The sequence below is a fragment of the Pelodiscus sinensis genome, chromosome 3 (assembly GCF_049634645.1).
Source record: "Pelodiscus sinensis isolate JC-2024 chromosome 3, ASM4963464v1, whole genome shotgun sequence".
In the NCBI taxonomy this organism is placed as follows: Eukaryota; Metazoa; Chordata; order Testudines; family Trionychidae; genus Pelodiscus; species Pelodiscus sinensis.
Genome location: NC_134713.1, coordinates 176,708,107 through 176,731,793, shown reverse-complemented (window position 1 = coordinate 176,731,793; position 23,687 = coordinate 176,708,107). Strand labels below are relative to the sequence as shown.

General features: G+C 39.9%; 1 protein-coding gene and 2 long non-coding RNA genes across 4 annotated transcripts in view; 1 reads left to right on the top strand and 2 right to left on the bottom strand.

Moving 5' to 3' along the window:
- Positions 1–23,687, top strand: part of EFEMP1 (EGF containing fibulin extracellular matrix protein 1) — a 74,061-nt gene that overhangs the window by 13,563 nt on the left and 36,811 nt on the right. The gene's annotated exons all lie outside the window — the stretch shown is intronic.
- LOC142828062 (uncharacterized) lies at positions 7,615–9,541 on the bottom strand. The gene is made up of 3 exons (XR_012902992.1): positions 9,147–9,541; positions 8,152–8,247; positions 7,615–7,748 (listed from the first exon to the last, which is right to left on the bottom strand). It is a non-coding gene; the product is annotated as an uncharacterized LOC142828062 (long non-coding RNA).
- LOC112545636 (uncharacterized) overlaps positions 14,537–23,687 on the bottom strand; it is a 113,470-nt gene continuing 104,319 nt past the window's right edge. The window contains exon 4 of the long non-coding RNA XR_012902990.1: positions 14,537–14,673. This is a non-coding gene — a long non-coding RNA (uncharacterized LOC112545636). The remainder of the gene's footprint in view (positions 14,674–23,687) is intronic.

Genomic DNA, 23,687 nt, shown 5'->3' with positions numbered 1-23,687 from the left:
AGAAGTTATCAACATTAATAGGGCACATCTACACTACATGGAAGATCAATGCTGCCGCAGTTGATCTGCCATGGTTGGATTTAGCAGATATAGTATAAACTTCCTACATTGAACTCAAAGGGTGCCCCTGTCAGCGCTGGTACTCCTGCCCCTCATGAGGAGCAAGGGAAGCCGATGGGAGCATTTGCTCCCTTCAGCCTTCCATTGTGTGAATAGTGTGGAAACGTGAGGTAAGATATGTTGAGTATCTTACTTTGACTTTCCCATGTAATGTAGACCAGGCCTATCTGTACTAGTAGGAGATGTTACATCTTTCTGCTGACATCAGTAAAAAACCTATACCACTCACTTAATTCATGAAATGGTAATAAAGATTGTAATACCTTTTCATTGACATCAATGAACAAGAATGGCCTTTTAATTACAGTAGTAATGTAGCAATTACTACTGTGAAATTTTACTGTACACCGTAATGGTATAATCTTCTCCCTTCCATCAAGGAACGACAATAATTTCTTCAGAGAGCAGGAACATATATTTTTGGTTCACTTCAAATCATTCCTTTTTTCCTCCTTTCTATAAAAGTGCTACATATGGAACTCCCAACTGACTTTCAGTAAGCTCCATATGAAGGAGGGCTTGCAGATTTGTACCACTGAGTATTTTGAAATACTAAACAAATTATACTTTTTTTTTTTTTTTTTTTTTTTTAATTCTGTGGACGGCGTTTATGGATACAGAGTATCCCATTTTCAAAAGTGATTTGAATACATGGAAGTTCATGTTTCATTGGAAGCCAAAACCCATGTCAGTACAGGCCAGTCTTCCAGCTCTAACTGGCCTGTCTCTTTCAAGGACTTTTTCTGCTAAAGGCAGGAATAATCTTGCAAGAAATGAGTGGACTTGGGGCCAAGAGGCCCATATTATGAAAAGAACTGACTATGGCCAATGTCAGTTTTAAAGTCTTTCCAACCAACAAAGACCTGTTTTGGCAAAGAAAACTCTTTTGAGGAAGAAGCCTGCTTATCAGATTTACAGGCAAAGTAAAGTCCATTCATAAATGCCTCAGTTCATCAGACTTCTTATTCAATTTAATTATTAAAAATAAGCAAAACAAAATACAATACATTAGAGAGGAGAGAAGTACTTTTTCTGCTAGCAGTAGGTTTCCTAAGAGACCGGGTACCATCATTATATGTGCCAGCTGAAAATTAGTTTTATGGAAAACCTGCAGATCGAAGAGTGCACATTTGTGCTCTCCATGCACACATCTTTTTTCTGTCTTCTCACCAAGCACACATACATGAAACAGGTGGCCTGAACTTGGGGCAACAATATACAGCCCATATATAAACACTAGAATAAACATTCATCAAGTTTAGGTTGTGAAGAAGACTTTAAGTGACTGTTTTATAAAATAATTGTTCTCAGAGTGACTGTTATATATTTTCCCTATTAATCAGAAAATCATTGTTGGGGGGTGGGGACAAAGAAAAATATTATCATAATTTGGTAATGTCAACCTGAGCAAACACCTTACATGCTTAAGAATCATGTTATACCTTTAATTTACATTTTAACTAAATAAAATACAATATGGATTTGCAAATTACAGAATTAGCAATAGTTAATTATAACTGTAGTTATTATAAAAATAACTGGTTATTATTACGAGCTTTTATACTCATTCACAGTTTGTGGTTTCAGTTGCCATGTTGTTGCAAGTATAGTGGGGAAATATCTAAATTTTGTTATGTCTAATCATATGGTAAAATGTGTAGTTTTGAAGCTGAAAAATGATATTAAGAAAATACTTGTTACAGATTTACTTTATAAAATATAGTGCCAACAAAAGAAAAGATTCTTAAAACAAGAGAATTAGGCCTTTCCTGGTATAATACATAACAATGTGCATTTTTATTAAGTATTTTTTAGTATTAAACTTTCACTAGAGCTGTATTTATTGCTGGTTTCAATAAGTAACCTTACCACTACAGGAAAATGTCATCATATTCAGCAAATTACCAGTACTTAGAAATATAATTTGATAATTCAGTTTTGTGGTTGGAATTTTGCTGTCTGGCATTCTCTTCTTTTACATTTATTTTTCCTCATTTTCAAATGTGTATATAGTTTCTGGAAGGGACATCTAGTACTTGTTTGTCCACGTATGACCATGTGGCCATAGACTGCTCTCAGTACACACACAGAAATGTTCCAGTAATAATGTGAATTAAATGTGGGAGTAAGAGAAGTGCATGCAACTTAGTGTACATCTAGACTGCATTGCTCTTTCAGGATACTGGAAGTATCCCAAAATAGTAATGCCACATCTTTAAAAGCACCCGCTATTTCCCAAAAAAGCAAGCACACTATTCCGGCACTCTGTGTAGACAGTACCAAATTTCAAAATAAGCTCTTTCGACTTAGACTCAGAATAAGTGACGCAATTTGTGTAGCACAAATTGTATAGCTTATTCTGACAAATTGGTGCTGGCTAGGTGCACCCTTAGAGGAGAAATGTTAAAACCATTGGTTTGTATTTTGGGGCTTCCCAAAGTTATCTGTATTTCAGAAGAAGGCTCCCTGGACAAGTGAAGCCTGTACAGTGAGACCATCTAAGCTTTACAACACTTAAGAAACACATAATACAGGACTCGAGTGCACAGAACTTTGCAGGGACCTTCTTTAGTATGATGACTTTCATGTCTAATTTATTATGTGATAATGCATGGTTTAAGCGTGTCTAACACTGCACTTGATGGTGTTATCCAGTGTCTGAACAGATGCTCTTTGCAGTATCCTTAAGGCAGACTAAGCTTGTTCAAAGATTTTTGTGTGGGTGTTGTGCATGCTTAGGCCAGAGGAGAATTCCAGTTAAAACTAGTTAATTGCTAATATGCTCAGTCATGTTTCAGTAAATAGTAGCAGCAGTGAGGAGTATCTTGAAGTGAAAGTTGTAAGCTTGGATGATCGCAGGAATGTGCCTTGTAGTCTGTAACCAAAGTCTTTGATCTGCATTTTCAAAAGTAATCAACTGTGACCACCCATGCATTTTTTGAAGGCCATCTCCTCAAAAACAAGAACTGAATGGTCTGTTTATTATTTGAATAAACAAATTAGTCCCTCCTACACAGTGATGCAATTCATATTTAAAATTAATTAGCATGTTTATTTTACCTATCAGCAGCTATAAATCAGATTCTCACAAAAAAGTTCAAAAAGATTGATGGGAATAGTGCTGCATAACAACTGGTGTTTATATAAAAACATTTCAGCCCCATTTGCAGGTTCAGTCTAATAATTCAAAACTGGAAGATTTACAGGAGATTTAAAAAATGGAAGAGAGAAATGGAAGGCACCATGCCAACTAACCCCAAACATGAAGTAGAATGAAAGTTAAATGCTGCAGATTCCATACAGCTAAAAATTAAAATGCAGTATGGACAAGGTTCTCAAACTTCATTGTACCACTACTCTCTTTGGACAATAAAAGGACTCTAGGAAGGGGGAGAGACAAATGACCCAGCCAGAGTCCCCAGTGGGAATGGCAAAGCCAAAGGTCAGTGGCTTTCACCCCAGGCAGGGGGCCTGTAACCTGAATTCCAAAACCTCAGGCTTTGGTCCTAGACCCTAGCAAATCTAAGACAACCTAGCAACCCATTAAAATGGTGGTGAGTTCTACTTTGGGGTCCCAACCCATAGCTTGAGAATTTCTGTAGTAGAGTTATTAATGAGTCAATCTAATATTGGTCTACATCGACAGCAGTAACATAACCTTGGAATGGAAATTTTGATAATTAAAAAAAAACCCTGTCTTGTGCAGTTTTGATAGAGGTTGCAAATTAGTCAACATTTAATAAGAGGGAAAAGAAGACAGTGAGTGGATACTGTTAAGTGAGGGTTTCAATTGAGTTAAGCTAGCTCAAGTGAGCTAACTTGATGGGGAAAGGCTCTATTGTCCTAGTCTAAACAAATCTTTGGGAACAATTTGTACTTCTGGATGCTAAGAAGAAGCAGGTGGAATAGAATATATTGATAGAAAGTAAATTACAATTAATATACTAGATTTTTTTCTGCAAGTGCTTTGATGTGATATCTTCTTGTATTTAACTGCTTGTAAATAGTAAACAGGATGATAAAGCTACCACATCTTGGCACATTTTATCCACTGCATTTTTTAACAATTGATACACATTTATTTTCAACAAGGGTGTGTCTAGACTACATGGCTCCGTTGACAGAGCCATGTAAAGTAGTATACTCAACATAGTCAATGAAGCGGGGATTTAAATAGCCCCCACTTCATTAACATAAAAATGGCTACCGTGCTGTGCCGACAATCAGCTGATCCGGCACAGCAGCAATCTAGATGGGGCACGGTCAACAAGGGAAGCCTGATTGCCGGCACAGCGCAGCGGCCATCTTTATTTTAATGAGTGGGGATTATTTAAATCCTCGCTTCATTGACTATTTCAAGTATACTTTACATGGCTCCGTTGATGGAGTCATGTAGTCTAGACACACTCCAAGTGTTTGAAAATACAGCAATCTATTGGATATTATTTAATACACCAGTGCTTTGAAAACATTTTATTATTTAGGACTTGCATTGCTAGATTTTTATTTGTACTTCCATTATATTTTACCCATATTTCTGGCTCCTTCCCAATACCCAAAAACTGGTCTGAGCAACTTTATCAAGAGCAAGTTCTCAGTGAAGATTTGTCAAAGGTATAGGTGAGCCACCTTAAATGACAAATAGGCTTAACCTTCTGCTGTGTTGTCTCATTTGGAACTAATTAAAATTGCAAACAATGATCTTGCAATTGACCCCACTGAGACCTGTATATAATTACCAGAGGAAGAACCAGATAACCAGGACCAACGATGGGTGGGTGGGCAAAGGAGTCAACAATATCTAAACTAATGAATACGCTAAAGAAAGTAGATGAGGGATTTCTTTTCTCCCTGTCTTATAACACAAGAACAAGGGGAGATTCAATGTAATTGAAGGTTGGCAAATTCAAAACCAATAAAAGGAAATAATTTGACATGTGCAATTAAAATGCAGAAATCACTGACACAGGAAGCCATTGAGGCCAAGATTTTAACAAGATTTTAGAAAGGATTGGACAGGCTATTGGATTAAAAGAATAACCAGAACACTTTGTAAAAGGGATATTAAGCTTGCTGACTCAAGGTCCAAATAAATCACTAATTCCTGGAGGTCAGGATGAGACCAAATACTGGGGAGAAGGGGAACAGATACCCCTCAGCTCCCTTCCTAGGGCATGTCTACACTAGGAAATTATTTCAAAATAACTTATTTTGAAATAATAACTCTCAAGATAACTATTTTGAAAGAGCATGTCCACACTGCAGGGAAGCCTCAAAATTATTCCGAGGCAGCCTCCCTTAATGTGGATGTGTTACCTCGACTTAGAGCCCCAGGAAGCACTGGGGAGTAATTACATTGAATGACTCTGGGGAGTAGTTATTTCAAAATAGCATCAGTGGAGCATCCACACTACCACTATTTCAAAATAACTCTCAAAGTAAGCATTATTCCTTGTGGAAAGCAGGAGTTATTATTTTGAAATAATGGGCTTGGCAGTGTGGATGCTCTACTTGTTATTTTGAAATAAGGGGAGTTATTTCAAAATAATTTCCTAGTGTAGATCAGGGCCTACTGTCAGGTTCTTGTACCTTTCTCTGCAGCATCTTGTGCACATCATTTTTAGAGACATGGTAATGAACTAGATAGACCCTGAGTTTGATCCAGTTAGGCAATTCCTGTGTTCCTGTGTATCATAGAATCATAGAATAATAGGACTGGAAGGGACCTCAAGAGGTCATCGAGTCCAGCCCCCCGCCCTCAAGGCAGGACCAAGCTCCATCTACACCATCCCTGACAGATGTCTATCTAACCTGTTCTTAAATATCTCCAGAGAGGGAGATTCCACCACCTCCTTTGGCAATTTATTCCAATATTTGACCACCCTGACAGTTAGGAATTTTTTCCTAATGTCCAATCTAAACCTCCCTATAGTGACTGCTGTCCATGGAACTGACATATATCCTCTTCATCTCTCTGCACTGGGCCTCAGATCACCTGTGAAGAACTAGTTTCAGTATTCATATGGGAATCCTGTCCCCATTCTGCCGCATGAACAAAGGCCAGGATTAGATTTTCAATTTCTCTGTCAGCAAACCAGTATATTTTTGTCATAAAACTAATATGCCAAGAAGAAATCAGGGAAAAGAGAAAAATACAAATATTTTTCTGTAATATTGTTAAGCTTATGTAAAAATAATCACATATAAATCAGCACATTCACTACCAAATGCAATTTAACTATCTTTCCGTATCAGTAAATAGAAATCAGATAAGTGTATCAAGAATGCTTTCAGCAAAATAGTCAGGCTATGTCTACTCTGCACACTTATTTTGAAATAACTCCTGTTATTTTGAAATAACAGAGTGCGTATCTATACAGCAAGCTCGTTATTTCAAAATAATGGGCTTCTTATTCCAACTTCTGTAACTCTCATTTCATGAGGAGTAAGGGAAGTTGAAGGAAGAGTGTTCTCCCTTCAACTTCCTGCTGTGTAGATAGTGCCAAAAGCCAAATTAAGTTATTTTGACTTTAGCTAATTGACATAGCTGAAGTTCCATAGCTTAATATACCTTTTGCCCAGCAGTGAAGATGTGTCCTCAGAGTCCTAATGTAAGGAAATATGTGTAACTGCCACTGGGTGGATTTGAACCCTGGGACCTCAGTATAGGAACCTCTACACTTGAGCTATAAAGTCAGTTGGCTCTCAGCTTAGGTTCTAGAGCTCACTCATTACTATTGCTTGCTGTAAGTGGTCTAAGTGCCACTACATGGACAGTGAACCACACCCACTAGGTGTGTGGGTTACATATGCACAATACAGAAATATGTTAGTTTAGTCATTTATATATTTAATTCCTGGAATTCCACCCTCAGACTAGAACTAGCATTGCTTCTTCTGTAATAGCACCTACAGACCCCAATGACGGTTCCCTTGTTCTAGGCAATGTATACATATAGCATGAACAGATGGGCCCTGCCTTATTCTGATACTACAAGTACCTACACATGTGCTTTTACACATTTAACATGCCACATGGGCCTTAAGTGATTTCTTCCTCAATTGCTTTTTCTTTGGATTTGGTTCTTCAAAGTTTTAATTAATGCCTCTTGTGTCCAGAGCCAAAACACGGTTTTAGCATCTGCTGGCTTGCAGAAGCTTCACGGGCCTCTTGGGTTCCATACGCATGCCTCATTTGTGATCATACGATGCCAGATGGTCCGTTGCACATTGAGCCCCACCCTGAAGAAGAGGCAGACTCATGACAGTTATGATCCGTAAACTGAGAAGAAAAAATTAAAGAGAGCAAAGGGACCATCAGAGGTTTTTCCAGACCAAGTACTCCATTCTGGAGGTTCAGGCAGGGAGACAAATATATCTTCATTGCCTGAAAATATGAAAAATGGCAATAGAGAGGAGGCTTTATCCATAGCATTCCAAACTGAACAGACATGGGCAGTGGCTCTATGACAGGCTGGCCTACTCAGAATACTGCAGAAACTTATTTAACAGACCAAAACCACACTGCTGTTCCTTGCAGAACCTCCTTCACTCTACAGCTTCAGATGAAGGGTGGTGTTCCCCAGTAGATGCAAAGATGTGGATGGAGAGACAGTGGCCATTAGAATCTGTAATGATAATAGTCATTTTAAAATGGGTTAACAAGCCTAACAAAGAAGGCTAAGGCTATGTCTACACTGAGAGAATAGGTCGCATTTATTAAGATTGATTTTTTAGCATAGAATTTTGTAAAGTCAAAGGTGCATGTCTCCACTGCATGCAAGAATTTGACATAGTTTGAAGGAGCATGTCCCCAGAAGGGTGGCTACCATCAACTTTGAGAGTGATGCTCTGTGGGTAGCTAACCCACAGTGCCTGTGCCCCTTTGTATTCTGAGTTATGCTCCCAGTGCATGCTGGAACAAAAACTGTGTAGCAGGTAGTTCTGGGTACATGTTGTCAGTGGCCCATAACGCACACATTTCCTCCCTCCCACTCTGCTTCAGACCAATGGCAAACAATCTTTTTGCACCTTTTTTCTCTTGTTGGTTATCCAAGAAGATGCCATTGCAGCATGGTGGATCCCATTGCGCATCAAAGCATTAGGATGATGATAATGATGTTAACCCTATAGAAATATAAAATACTTGAACTGGAAGGGACCTCGAGAGGTCATCTTGTCCAGTCACCTGACCTCACAGCAGGACCGAGCATCATCTAGATCATCCCCGATTGATATCTATCTAACTTGCTCTTAAATATCTCCAGAGATGGAGATTCCACAACCTTTGTAGGCAATTTATTCCAGTGTTTAACCACCATGACAGTTAGGAATCTCGGTGCACCTAATGCTGGAATATGTCCAGAGAGTCTTCAGGGCCCACCAGAATCAGGAAGAATCTCAGAAGGCCATGAACATATTCTTCTGCAAAGCACCTGAGTTGAGGAACTGGCAAATGCTGTTGGTATTTGATCCTGTGGACACACTGTAATGCCACTTCTGTCAGACAAGCACAGACTGGTGGGACTAAAATGTTATACAGGTGAACAGCAGTGAAAAAGAGAGTGGCAATTGCCCTGTGGACGCTTGCAATGCCAGGCAGCTGCTGCTCAGTTAGAAATCAGTTTGGAGTGGAGAAATCTACAGTGGGGCTGTTGTAATCCAAATAGCCAAAGCAAACAATACCCTTCTGCTATGGAGGGTAGTGACACTGGGAAACTTGGAAGACATAGTGGAGGGCTTTGCCATGCTGGGGTTCCCTAACTGTGGTGGGGTGGTGGATGGAATGCACATCCCTATCTGGACACCTAATCACCTTGCCAAGGAGTACATAAACCACCAGGGGTACTTCTTGATGGTGCTACATGCACTGGTGGAACACAAGGGCCATTTCACTAACATCAGTGTGGTATGGTCAGGAAAGATGCATGACATGCACATCTTTAGGAACTCCTGTCTCTTTGGCAAGTTGCAATCTGGAACTTTTTTCCCAGACCAGAAATTTAAAATCATACATGTTGAAATACCAATAATGATCCTTGGTGACCCAGCCTGCCCCTTGCTCCTGTGGTTCACGAAGCCATGCATGGACAGCCTAGACCACAGTAAGGAGCAATTACACTACAGGCTGAGCAAGTGCAGAATGGTGGTAGAATGTGCTTTTGAGTGTTTAAAGGGGAGATTCTGGAGTGTACTACTTAGTTTAGACCTCAGAAAATGCAACATTCTATTCCCATTGTGATGGCAGTTTGCTGTGTGCTCCATAGTATTTGTGAGAGCAAAGGCGAAATGGATTTGTCAGGGTGGAATGCTGAGGCGCAGCACCCTAGCCAGGGCTGGGGCTCAAGCCATATTTCATTTGGGATGAGCAAACAGAGATTTACTGCAGAGGCATCAGCTAGTAGTTTTCACTTCTTCATGACACAACAAGGCATCTTTTCTAAGATGATTTGTAAGCATCTTCTCATGGCTTGCAATGTATGTCATAGTTGTAGGCTCCGTTCTAGTTTGGATTTATCTTCACATCACAACAGAGTATCATCTGCAAAAAGCATGCACCATGGAGTCTCTGCCTCAGGGGATCCATTACCATCAAATAGGAATAGGCTTAAGACTGATTTTTGATGTAGACTTATCATCATAATGAATGACTCTCTCTAGCCGCAGCTCATATTTGTCCATGATAGTCTGAACATACATCTCTGGCAGATGGCAAAACCACATACATCACACTAACAGTTTGATAAGAACTCTGTCATAAACCTCCTCTAAATCAGCACACTAAGGACAGTTCCTTGCATGTCTCTGTATTTCTCCTGCACTATTCAGATTGCAAACACTGCATCCATTGTTGACCTTCTTGGCATAAATCCAAGTTGTCTCTGAATGCTCCAGAGTCTCATACGGATAATTCTTTCTAGTCATTTAATCATGTGACTCAGTAATTTGATGGGCTGTTAATTACTACATTTTTGCATGTCTCCTTTATGCTTCAAGATAGGGAACAATGTGCACAGACATTTTTCCAGTACAGAGAACTAAGTTTAAAAAGTTGTCTTCATTTATTTCTCATGGCCTAATGCTTTAAATGTCTCTGGGAACTTCCCAGGTTTCATCATCTTTAGTACTGAGGCTCCATGATGGTGATAGGACTTGAGATTGTTGCTTGTGCATCTGTCCTTCAGTGTATTCTGAAACTGTTGAACAGAAAATGTACCAGTGAATCTAAATTTCTCATTCTCCCAAATACTGTTATGTCACGTCATTTTACTCGCCTATTTCTCAATCATTTAAATCAGTAGAGTTAGATATTTAGACACTTTGGGTACATCTACACAGCGGCGTTATTTCAGAATAACTGACATTATTTTGAAATAACAATGTGCATCTACACAGCAAGCCATTATTTCAAAATAATGTCGAGATGGAGGACTTCTTACTCTGACTCCTGCAATTTTCAATTCACAATGACTCAGGGAAGTTGAAGGAAGAGTATTCCTCCTTCGACTTCCTGCTGTGTAGACAGCGCCAAAAGCTGAATTAAGCTATTTCGACTTCAGCTATGCAATTGACGTAGCTGAAGTTGTGTATCTTACTTCAACTTTTGCCCTGCAGCGTAGACATGCCCTTTGAGATTCTTTCAGGCACCTATCTGCATCTATACCCATCTAAACATGCCTTTACCAATAGTTTCCATTGTGAACTTAAGCAGCATTGCTTTCAATCAGATTTGCAAAATAACCACCTGTGTACTGCTATTACTACTCAGTCTTCACCCATTTTTAGAAGTGATTTGATCATGAGATGAAACATTCAGACATGTTTCTTTCACTACCACTTGTTAGCCAGGAACATAACTAGAAATGACAGAACATTGCAAGAACTGTTTCTCTGGCATCATTCCTTGCAAGGAGTGAAAGTGTGAGTATCCCAAACTTTACAAATTACTTGGGTTTTTTTGATCCTTTCAGATTAATTTTTCAAACTCAAGTGATCTGATTCTCCACCACCTGACATCTTGTGCAGACACTTACACATGTTCAGAAAAGGAGTGAAGTCTTAAGGTTATAATTTAAAAGAGTAAGTGACTATCCAAGGTGAAAATGACTTGTGTTTGAGGCCCAGAAGGTTCAGTAAGCATCCAAAACAGCCTCAAACCCTAAACTTTTTGTGGTTTGACCTTGCCGGATTGTTGCTTTTTCCCCCAAAAAGAGCTTTCCACTTCTTTCTTATACCATTTGTTTAATTCCAACCCATCCATTACACCTTAGCCTCTTTTTTCACCTTCCCCCATTTTAAAAAAAATAAACCATTTTACATGTGGTCTTCTTTGAAGTCACTTAAATAAAGAGCTGGGCCTGAAAAACAGCATTTTCTACTTCCATTGAAATCCATGGAAGTAGAAGTCACTCAGAACCTCTCAGGATGGGGCCTCAGTTTCCACTGTTCTGAAATTACTTGTGAAATTACTCTGGAAGTTCATTCAGAAGTTCTTAGGCAGTTCACATTTGAATAAAATCAACAATATTAAAGACTAGCTCACCTGTTGCTTCCTCTGGTATGTTCTCATGAGAGTTTTAAAGCAAGTAATGATGTTTATTGTAGATTCCAGATGGTTCTTGATAAAATTAGGTCCAGATAGGCTCTAACCCATGTTGTACATTCAACAAATTGATGGAACTCAATCTTGCAATTATTCTCTCACCTATGTTTTGCAGTTATTGACTGAGCTAACATCTGAGTAATTAAAACAACTACTTTAATCAGTTTTCCAGCCTTCGTATGGCTGTAGAGAAACAAATCCCAATTCATTTTCTTTAACTGCCATTGATATCTAATTTGATCTGGAAGAAGAGTATAGAGCTCAAAAGCTTGTCTTTTTCACAAGAAGTTGGTCTGATTAAAAAAATAGTACCACAGCCATCTTGTTTCCAAGGTAGTAGTCCATCCCCCCCAGCCTGAGTTTGAACCTCCTGGATTTCATATTTGAGGTCTGCTTAAAGCTGCATGCTCTGACTCCAGAGGCAGTTCTTAAATGCAACAGAATTTAAGCTGCTTGTAGCTTTGCCTTTGGGACAAGGAGTTTGTTATAAAAAGAGAGAGGCAGAGTGATTAAGAATAACAAAAGGCTGGTTATTCATGTAGTTGAAGGATCATTAGAGCATCATGAAAATATTGTTAGGTACTCCACTTAAAAGATGGCGGGGGAAAAGTAGAAATGAGTGTTATGCTGCAGGGATCTGCATTTGGACTGCTGCTGTTAAACTTTTCATAAACGTTCTTGAAAAGGGAGCAAACAGTGACTAATCTACAGCTGGCTGCAAAGAAATCTTACAAAACTGGGTGACCAGGCAACACAAAGGCAGATGGAATTTAGTGTTGATAAGTGCAAAGTAATGTACATGGAAAAATATGATGGGGGTCTAAAATAGCTGTTGCCAATCAAGAAAGAGATCTTGGAATTCTTGTGGATAGTTCCCTGAAAACATCTGTACAATGTGCAGTGGCAGTCTAAAAATTGAAAAAGCTAACAGAATATCAGGAATCGTTAGGAAAGGAATAGATAATAAGACAAAATACCATATTTCCTCTACATAAAGTCATTGTATGCCCACATCTTGAATATTGTATGCAGATCTGGTCAACCCATCTCAAAAAAGATATATTGTATTTGGAAAAGCTACAGAAGGGCAATAGAATTATTACGGGTAAGGATTAGCTTCCATATTAGGAGAGAATAACAAGACTGGGACTTTTCAGCTTGGAAAATAAATGACTAAAGGGTTGGGGGATATGTTAGAGGTCTAGAAAATCATGAACGGTGTGGAAAAATAGAATAAGGAAATGTTATTTATTCCTTTGCTGACATAATACAAGAAGCTGACCCAATTACATTTATAGGCAGCAGATTTAAAATACACAAAAATTATTTTTTCAGAATCAGCTTGTGGAACTCTTTGCTGGGAGTTGATGGGAAAGCCTAAACTATAACACAGTTCCAATAAGAACAAAATAAGTTCAATGAGGATAGGTCCATCAATGGCCACTAGCCAAACTGGGCAGGGATGGTGTCCCTAGCTTCTGTTTGCCAGAAGTTGGGAATGGGCAGTAGGAGATGGATCATAATGACTGCCTCATCTGTTTATTCCTTCTGAAGCACCTGACAGTGGCCACTGTTGGAAGACAAGATACTGGGTTAGAAGGATCTTTCATCTGAACCAGTATGGCTATTCTGATATTCTTATATAGAGCTGACGTATATCTGCCCCCTTGCTGTAACTCACTAAACTTTCCCCCTCCTCCCCCCCCCCCCCCCCCCCCCGCCACTCTCCTTCCAGAGCTGAGATAGATCCCAGGAGTCCTGACAGGGCCTCTCTCTCTCCCCACAGTAACAAAGTAAGAATATACAGTACACTAAAATTTTAAGGCTAACCAGTGTTCCTTAAGTGACTTGCCACAAAATGTCAAAATATGTTATTGTTAGAGCTGAGGGGGTCTAATGTCTATTTAATTTTCTTTCTTTTATACAGGAATTAGATACAATGCTCCAGCTAGCTAACTGATAAATTGTCTGCCAAAAAAGTAGAGTTTTCCAGTATCTTGCTAGCCCCTGGATAGAGATGATGGGGGGGGGGGGGTTGATTCCCCCTCCCCATTTAGTGCTTAGCTTGTACCGAGCATGCTCAATAGCACTGTTGAAGCCTCTGTCCACCCTCACTTTCCTCCCCTCCCCATCATGGCATGTACAGGTTGGCCTCCCCCCACCAGAATTTGAAATGGCTCCCCTGCTTGTTTCATTGATATCTACAGATCAACAAGAGACAACACTCACCTGACTAGTTTATTATCCTTATCCAAGCTCTTGCTGCTGTCTCATTTTTACAGGCTCAACATCTAATTCTTTTCTTTCCTTATTTCTTTTGGTAAACATTTTTAAAATTCCATAGAAAAGGTTTTCCATTTCCACATTCCAGCAGTGTTTGCAATTCAAGTACTTTAACATTTTGTTCAACCATGGAAATCTGAACGTGAAGTTGATAACACAGAACTGACTAGTTTGTTTTCACTGTCCTTTCACGTAGAGATTTAGAAAGCAAAGAACATTGTAATGGTAAATCTGATTATTTATGAGTTACCAATAATAGAATATGAGGCAGTAACATTAGCAAGGTTAAAAATACTGTTTTTATTTTGTGTCTTTATGAAATTCTGCTATTATTTTATTAATTGTAAATAAAGGTGATATACTTCTAGCAGTTGTACAGAAGATACTTGGTTTTCCTTTCCTCTTGTTAGTCATTTATAAAGCACCCATCACTACTGTTTAGACACCTCTTCCTGCTCTTCATTTTAATTATTTCCTGTTCTCTTTTGGATGTTACTTGGACATAAGCAAACTCTCCTTTTAATTCTTCTCTTCTCTCATCACGTACTGGAAAAATCCTTTTGATGTTTTTTGTCATCGAGCATTAGAATCAGCATGATTTAGGCTCTTCAGCTGGACTGCACATCTGCAGCTGAGTGGACAGAAACTCACCTTGGGTCTAAATTCATCTGGAAAGCATTTGAAGAAGATAACATTTGATTTAAAAAAATTTCAGTGACTTTGACAGCCCTATCCAATTGTTTTGTAAACCTTAAATTGGTGGAAAATCTCTCCTCCTTACTAACCACATTTTTATATGAGAAAAAAGTTAAACCAGACAGCATTGGGCTGTATCCAGGAGAACACAGCTTCCTTGTGCCTTCCCCTTTCAGAGGAGCTAATTCATCTCAGCGACTGTCAGGTGGTGACCAGGTTAGGTATTAAACATCCATATCTGCTTGTCCCCAAGATTAGGGGCTGTGGCTTCCATGGTAATTGGATACAGAAGCAGTTATGCTGAACAATGTACTGTGCTAAGTGCTAAATTGTAGACGGGTTTGTCCCTGGCTGTATATGTACAGTTAGCCAGAGGAAAGTTTTTAGGGGTTATGTCCTAGAAATATTGTTACTTAAGGATAAGGGCTTATAAAACCAAATATCATGCCCAACCCCTGAAAAAAGTTCAATGGGGGGGAAAAGGCATGGCTATTCTTTATGTTCATATGGGTAAACCATCCCTGCCCACTACCGTCCCCTGGAATCAGGAGAGGGAAAAGCATCCCTTGCCACAAAATTTAGACAAAAGATTACCTAGTAGATCAGCGAAGACCTGCCTTCTTCTCTGTTTGTACAAGGGAGTTTACTAATAATTCTGTGGGAGGTCTCATGAGCTACCAATAGCAGTGACCACCTCTAGTATGCAAAGAGTTAATTCCTAAATATTCCCTGCCATACTGGAAATCTAATTTTAGTGTGCTCTCTAGAGCACTTACATTTCTTGTCCCCACCACAAATATTTTTAAAAATAACAATTTTCTTTTTCATTTGTAAACGACTCTTTACGAGATTTCATTAATCTGTGTAAAGGGGAACAGGCTATCAGAGAAACTTCCCATCCTTTCATGATCACCTTGCAGGACTTACATTCTCACAGAACTGCCTTTTGCCAAAGTATGTTCTTTTTCATTTCTCACTTACCTGGGTTCCCTGGGTTTTAAGATCATTTTGAGACTAGCACAATGATGTATCTATTTAAATTTATTTTTCTTGGCAGCTAATGTATTTTACTATGCACCCACGTGAACAAGATTAAAGTTCCTGGACTTTTTACAAAATTTCTTTGGCTATAACCTCTCCATGGGTTTTACTTGCCAGAAGTGATATCAAGCAGAAGTCTTTAGCCTCTGAAGTAATTAAAATATATCTTTGAAATAGAAAATATAGCTAATGACAGTAATGCTTTTGGGCATACTGCCACTTTTGGGCTACCAGAAAAAATCAATTATATATGATTAATAAGTATAATTAATGGGATGCCATAGGCACTTTACAAACAGAGCAAGACCTGTTCCCTTCTCTTCAGTATTGTGAAGGGCAGACCAGGGAGAATGATGTATAGAGAAAAATATACAATAGAGAACAGTGGGGATCATGGTAAATAGCATGTTTGTTTGCAAAATGTTTAAACAAATTAAATAAGGAACTTCTGAAGTTTTATTTACTTGTCGATGGGAGCAAAACAGTAGGAGGTGGATTACATACATTGACAGGAAAACTTCTTCCATTACAGGCAGTCCCCGGGTTACGTACAAGATAGGGACTGTAGGTTTGTTCTTAAGTTGAATTTGTATGTAAGTTGTCTCATCCCGTTTGTAAGTAGGGATCCGATGTAAGTTGGATCCATGTAACCTGGGGACTGCCTGTACTGTCAGCAACATCTATACTATGGTGCTACAGTGGCATAGCTGCTGTGTTGCAGTTGGGCTGCTGTAGCACCCATAGAGTAGACATGGCCTAAGCTTAAACTCCCTCCTCTGCCTTGAAAATCCCATTTCCTCCTAGTTTTCTGAGAACTTTTTCTCTTCCGGAAGAAAAATCAAAGGAAGAGGATCATTTAGTTCTTAGGTCTTAACTGTATTTACATACTTTTTAAATGCTGTGTAAATACAGGAAAGTAAAACAAGGATCTTGTTAAACAAAACCCTTCGAGCTTAAAAACAAATGTAAGACACAGAAGTAGACTTAATTGTAAAGGGAGAATTACATTTGCTACTTGCAAGTCAGTGAAAAATTACGTGTCTTGACTTGAAGTCACAGCCTAAATGTGTAGCATTACCTACTGCATCTCATCCTTGCTGTCTAATAATGTTGCATTTTTTATGTTTAATAAACTGGAATTTTACTGGTATTTACCCTTTCTATTTTATTCTGTTTATTTACTAAATAAATATCATTGACACTCTTTTTACATTAAACTTGGAACCGGCTAATAAAGATTCCCTAAACTCAACTGTATTATCAGTTAGAGGAAAGATGATTTAGAGGATAAATCAAATAACTAGAAGCCAGGAAACCATGAATTTATCCACAGCTCTGCCACAGATTGTAACTGTGGGGCAAGTCAGTTGCCTCCAGTTTTCACATGTCCACTAATTTTTGTGCCTCCATTTTTATTTCCAATATGAGATGCATAGGGCCTATGGTTGACAAGTACCACAATTCAGCTGAAACCAATGGGGTCTGGGAAGGCTTTGAACCATGCTGGAAGATCAATACATTTGGACTATTTCAGCCCACAGTGAATTTCAAAGCAGAGGGGCCCTTGCAGAGAACACCTTGTCAGATGTTACCCTTCACATATACTAAGGGAGCTCTAAGCTCGTGATTCTGGTAGAGAGGCAGTGTCAGGTGTAGGATAGTCCTAGTCCATATAGTACTTTTACAAGTTAAAGTCAACATCTTAAACTCCAGCAAAAGCCAACAGATAGCCAGTGAAGATCATGGGGCACTGGGGTCATATGCTCACAGCATGACGTTTAACAAAGCTACTGCATGCAGGCTACTGCATTCTGTCTTATCTTCAGTCGCCAAATGGATATAAGGTGTGGCCCCTAGAGGGCACATTGTAGTAATCTAATATCAAGGTATTCAAGGTCTGTATCCTGGGGGCAGTGTATTTGATATTTGAGAGCAAAGGATGCAAGTGGCTGTCCAGACAATGAGAGAAGAAAAACTGTCATGATCACTACAGCAATTTGATCCTCTAAAAGAATCGGGGAATTAAACCAGAGCCCCAGCCTAGGAAAAGAGCTGGTTGATTATTTTAATTCAAAATATTTTTAGATAAAACATGGGTTTTTTCATTAAAACAGAAATGTATGTGGAAAATATGAATTTTCAGTTATTTTTTCTGGTTTTCATAAAAAATAACATTTGGTTTTCAGTTGTGAAAACCGGAAAAAAAAATCAATTTTTATATTTTCCATAGAAACAGAAAGCATTTCCCAACTGGTTATAGTTATGAACTTTAGTAAGAAATGTCAAAGGAACACCATGTCAAAGGTGTTTTAATTAAATTTCAGCCAAGCCCTTCCATTTGATCCTCCTGACCCTTATACACTGTAGTCACTTTCATTTTATCTAGTTTGCTCTCATCCATGTCTTGGTCTTGCACAGATACTTGAAGACCCTTCACACACTCCCACTAACACCCCCCTCACTAATACTCCTAACAGCCTTACATACACAATGAATAAGAAGAATATGATTTTCACATTTTGACAAGTATTTAAAACCCTTTCAAACAAAATATGAACATCCAAAGCATCAGCAAGCTAAATTATCATAATAGTCCCTGCTGGCTTTATAGCCTACCCCTGCCTTAAAATCTATGGAAGTATTTAATAAAGCAAACTTTCTATAAATGTTTTATCTATTAGAGATGATATTTGGAGCTTATATTGGGGGCTATGAGATGTTAGTTATAATCTTTTATTTATATATCTAGTAGGAATTTAAACAAAGAAAACTTTAAGGAACATTTTAAGGTTGCACAGTTCACATTTTAAAAAATCAGATAATGAAGATATGGTTCTTGTGCCAACACTGTCAAAATAGAAATATATAATATTCCTCTTGTTCTTAAGTGATTCCATATAATGTTGCATGCCTATGACATGGTTGAAACAGCATTGCTATAGGAACTTTAACTTATGCATTTCTCAACATATTACTTGAACTCTGCAACCTGGTCTTTTGTCTACCATCCCCACAAAGCCCAGGTTCTGACTCAAATCTACTGATATTGTTCCTTGCAAAAGTATAATTTGCATAACTTGGTGTTATTATTTAGTCTTTTATTGCTGGCAGAGAGCAGAAGCATCAAACTGTATTCATCCCATTGTATCTATTAAATAAGTTTATAAATGGGACAGTATATTCCAAATAATCCAGTTATATTTTAGAAGTAAATATGTTTTGGAAATATTTCTTACAAAACAGCATACCTGTGTATACACTGAAGTGCATTAAAGTATTACACAAGCATGTTGAAAAAATTAATAGCTAGTTGAAAGGCATTTTTTGAAGCTGGAACGGCATCAGGAATCTGCTTATTTACACAGGGAGTTGTAGAGATTTAGAATGTTGGTACTGCCAACAGATAGGATGATTAGTGCTAAAAAACAATACCATCTTTTAGATAAGACTTCCACTTCTCATAGTTGCTATTGAACTCAACTTGAACTTAAATGTTTCCAGGGAATTATAGGTACAGATTTTAAAAGAGGTCATTCACCAGAGGGAATTAATTTGAGGGAGGAAAATACACTCAGATACTCTGGTGTATGCTTTTCATCATTTTAAATGGCTTCTCACATGAACTATCTTCTTTCAAAAATTACTCAGTGACTGTGCACCGTGGGGATCTTCCTGCCAAATCTTAACAGTGTGAGTAATTTTATTCACATGAGTCATCCCTATAGCAAAGCGTACCTATAACATCTCAATTTAGTAAAAGGAAAGAAATTCACTAACTGTTAAGTTATGTATTGCCTGTGACATCACCACTAAAAAAATTAGGCCACTGTAATTCAGAGTAGACTCAGATTTTAAATTATTTTCTCTCAACACATCTATTCCCTGTTGTGTTAACTAAGTATTATTCTTTTATAAATACCTTTAATAATCAACATATAAGTAAGGGGTTCTGCCAAAAAAAAGTATGATTACACCCCAGGCAAACAACATTTCTCATTATGCACCATGGTCAGAGACCTCCATAATGCAAATACCTCCCCATCATCACTTGGTACACAATGAGAAATGCAGTCCAATCAGGGAGCCCAGCTCATAGTAGAGAATGGAAACATGAGGCACCTGAATTACAGCTCCCATGAGGCATCAACAGCAGCATTCCCCAATCAAAATGTTTCAGTTTTCAACCAAATTATTTTAGGGTGGGTTGCCAAAAATTTGAAGTTTTGAGTAGGAAAACAGCCCATTTTCTAACCACTTCTGTTGAATGCGCAGCTAATGAGCTTCTGGTATATAAATTAATAGATGATTTATAAGTTTTTTATTACAATAAAGCCACTTCCCGCATTCATTACAAAAAGATGTGTAAACTAATAAAGCAGGGGTGGGCAAAATCAGGCCCAGATCCAGTATGGCCTGCCCAGCTGAGGCCAAAGTGGCTGGGCAGCCCAGTCCCAGTGCCCTAGAGGAGCCACCATGAGGGCCAGGCATGCTAGCCAGCTGGGGAAACCTGATTGGGAGGAGCCACTGGCAGGAGGGGCTGGGTAGTGCAACCTTCCTCTGCCCTCAGGAGGAGTCACCACCTTCCCCCAAAGGGGGGCAGCGACCAAGCCTGGACAACCCAGCCCCACCTCTCCCATAAGAAGCTGCTCCCCAAGGAGCTGCTGCGGGGGCCAGGCAGGCTGGCCAGCTGAAGGGGGACCAGATAGCCCCCCTCCAGGAACTAGGCAAGGGGGCTGGGCAGTGCAGCTCAGGTCCCCTGGGATGAACCACTAGCCTCTCCACTCCCCCCTGGGAAGAGCTGCCAGGGTTGGAGCAGTACCACCCTTGCCACCATGAGCAGCTGCCACCCCCTGCCCTGAGCCTTCACAAAGACCCCAGGCAACACCAGCTAAACCTTCTAGTTCATAATAATTTTAAATGCTTGATTTTTTATACGCTTGTAATATTTCCTTAATAGAATTTGGTAATATAAAATGCCCATTTTCTGTTATTCTCATTGAGGATAACATCTATGTGCTTTTCAGTACCACGCTGCCATCCAGTATGGGAAATGTTCCCAAATCCTATCCTTTTCTGTCCATTTGTACTAATAAAACCATTTTATCTAATTCTTTTCTCTTGCTCTAACTGAACACTTTTCTTCAGGCTCCCTTTTTCCTAAACCCCTTTCAGCCTATCCAAAATAGTCACTAAATAGCCAACCCTGCTCCTCTCTCTAAGAATGGCTCTCACTTGTTCTCCATGAGATTCAGTACCCTTGTCCTCATTTTCATATATGTACAAATGCACTTGTGCATGTGTTGGCTCTTATATTACCCTTCCTCCATAAAGCCCACTTTTCCTCAAAGGCCCTCAATCATATTCCACTCAGCAAAGGGTTGTTTTATTTTAAAATTTCTCTGTGTTGCCCTGTTATTCGCACAGTTTCTTACTTCCCTGTGCTAGATGCATTGTTATGTCTACTTTAAGATCTGGTTGAAGAAAGTAACCCTATTTAGCCAGGGAGCTTAAACATATGCTTAAAATTCACCCATCAGCACCTTTCCTGAGCAAAGATGCTTTCCTGAATGGAAGTGTGTGCTCAAGTCCCTTGAACTTAAAGTTTGATTAGAGATGGACTTAAACATGTGCTTAAATATTTTTTCTGGATTAGGGACATAAGGGACAGTACTTAGATTATAGACTCCTTGGGCAAAGACCATATTTTTGTTCTTTGTTTGTATAGTGCAATGTATGGTGCTCAGACTTTTCCTGTCACACCTCATTTTACCAGTAATGGAATCTGGGACACCATTGCACAGTTGGCTCAGTTAGGGTTGCCAACTTTCTAAATGCAGAAAACCAAACACCTTTGCTCAGCCCCCACGCTTTCCCTGAGACCCTGCCCCATCCCTTTTATGAAGCTCCCCCTCCTGCTTACTCCATCCCCCCTCCTTCTATTGCTCACTCTTCCCCGCCCCCTCCACCCTCTTTCACTCACACCTTTTCACTGGGCTGGGACAAGAGGTTGGGGTGCTGGAGGGGGCTTCAGGTTAGAGGTTGGAGCTGAGGGTTCAGTGTGGGAGGAGGCTCCCAGATGGGATAGGGATATGTGAGGGGGTTTAGGCTGAGCATATGGGACAGTATATAATGTACAATCTCCAGGGGAAGTTTAGGTGCATGAGGGGATTTTAAGCAGAGGCAGGAGGTTGGGGCATGGGAGGAGATTTGGGGTGCTGGCTCCAAGCAGCGCTACCCTGAGGTGACTCCTTGGAAGCAGCCAGCATATCCTTCTAGTTTCTAGGCAGAGGTGCAGCTGGGGGGGGGTCTCTATGCTGCCCCCTCCCACAGGTGCTTCCACAGCAGCTCCCATTGATCTTGGGTCCTGGCCAATGGGAGCGTAGAGCAAGTGCTGGAGGCAGAATGTGGAACCCTCCTGGCTGCCCCTCTGCCTATGAGCCAGAGGGACATGCCTGCCACTTTCTGGAAGCTGCGTGGAACTGGTCATGGAACCAGCCTGCCCCACTGGACTTTTAGTGGACTGGTAGGTTCCATTTTCGACCAGGTGTTCCAGTTGTAAGCCAGACACCTGGCAACCTTTGGCTCAGCAGAGAAGCTTGTGCTGCAGATGTAGTTGCAGGTAGAAGTGGGGATGGGGGAGGAGCTACAACTAGGGGCAGAACTGGCCAATGGGGGCAGCAAGGGAATGAAGGCAGAGCAGGGGACTGAGCAAGATGGAGCTGCAGCTGGGGCGAAACTGGGCTGGGTGACACTCCCTTCTTGCCCTTCATGGAGGCTAGCCAGGCCCCTCTGCACACCCCAAAAATGTTTCTCTGTGCCCCTCTCCACAGATTGGGGATCATTGGTATAGTGCCTAGTTCTGATCCATTACTAGAGATCCTAAGCACTATGATATAACAAACAGTAATAAAGATGAAGTTTTTCCTTGAGTGCCTAAAGTCAGACATCTAAAAAGAGTTAATTAATTTTGAGACATGCCAGGCATCTGAAGGTCTCTTTGAAGTCAATATGGAATGAGTGGAAGTCAGTGGGAGGTCATTATCGCTGAATAACATCAAATAACTTTCATGTAGGTGCTTATTTTTAAGCATCTGGATTTGAAACTGTTGGCCTAAGCACCTTGCAGGAGGAGGGGCCATTGTCTGGTCTTTGTTCTGCAGAGCACTGAGCATTCTGTCTTGTGTTTGACAGAGAGTAATACTAGAAAGCACTGCCTGGGACTGGGAGGGAGAGGATGGTTTTCCCTGAGCCCTTTATTTGAGAAGGTCCCCAAAGCATGTGGCATAGCAGCCATGTGTGCTAAATTGCAATGCTAGAAATTTGGGCTATTGGACCCTCTGTCATAACTGAACCAGACTGGCATTGTGACCTGGTACACCAAATTGTCCTGCAGGACAGGAGTTCATAGAATCATAGAATCATAGGACTGGAAGGGACCTCGAGAGGTCATCGAGTCCAGCCCCCTGCCCTCAAGGCAGGATCAAGCTCCGTCTACACCATCCCTGACAGATGTCTATCTAACCTGTTCTTAAATATCTCCAGAGAGGGAGATTCCACCACCTCCCTTGGCAATTTATTCCAATATTTGACCACCCTGACAGTTAGGAATTTTTTCCTAATGTCCAATCTAAACCTCCCCTGCTGCACTTTAAGCCCATTACTCCTTGTCCTGTCCACCACTGTGTGTAAATGTGGTGTATGCTCATTCTCTGCACTCGCCCTTCTTCCCCAGGGCTTCCCCAATGGTATTTTTTTGAAAGGATGGGTTTTAGTTTCAGATTTTTCTCTGGGGCCCCATAAACCTCTGTGGGGCCCCAATAATAGTTATAATATAATAAATGGAAAATGATCAGTTACTGGTGCCACACAAACATTTGTGCTAACACAGTGTTAATGCTTCAAATGAGAAACTTCATTTTAAAGTGTAATAATGATTAGAAATCTA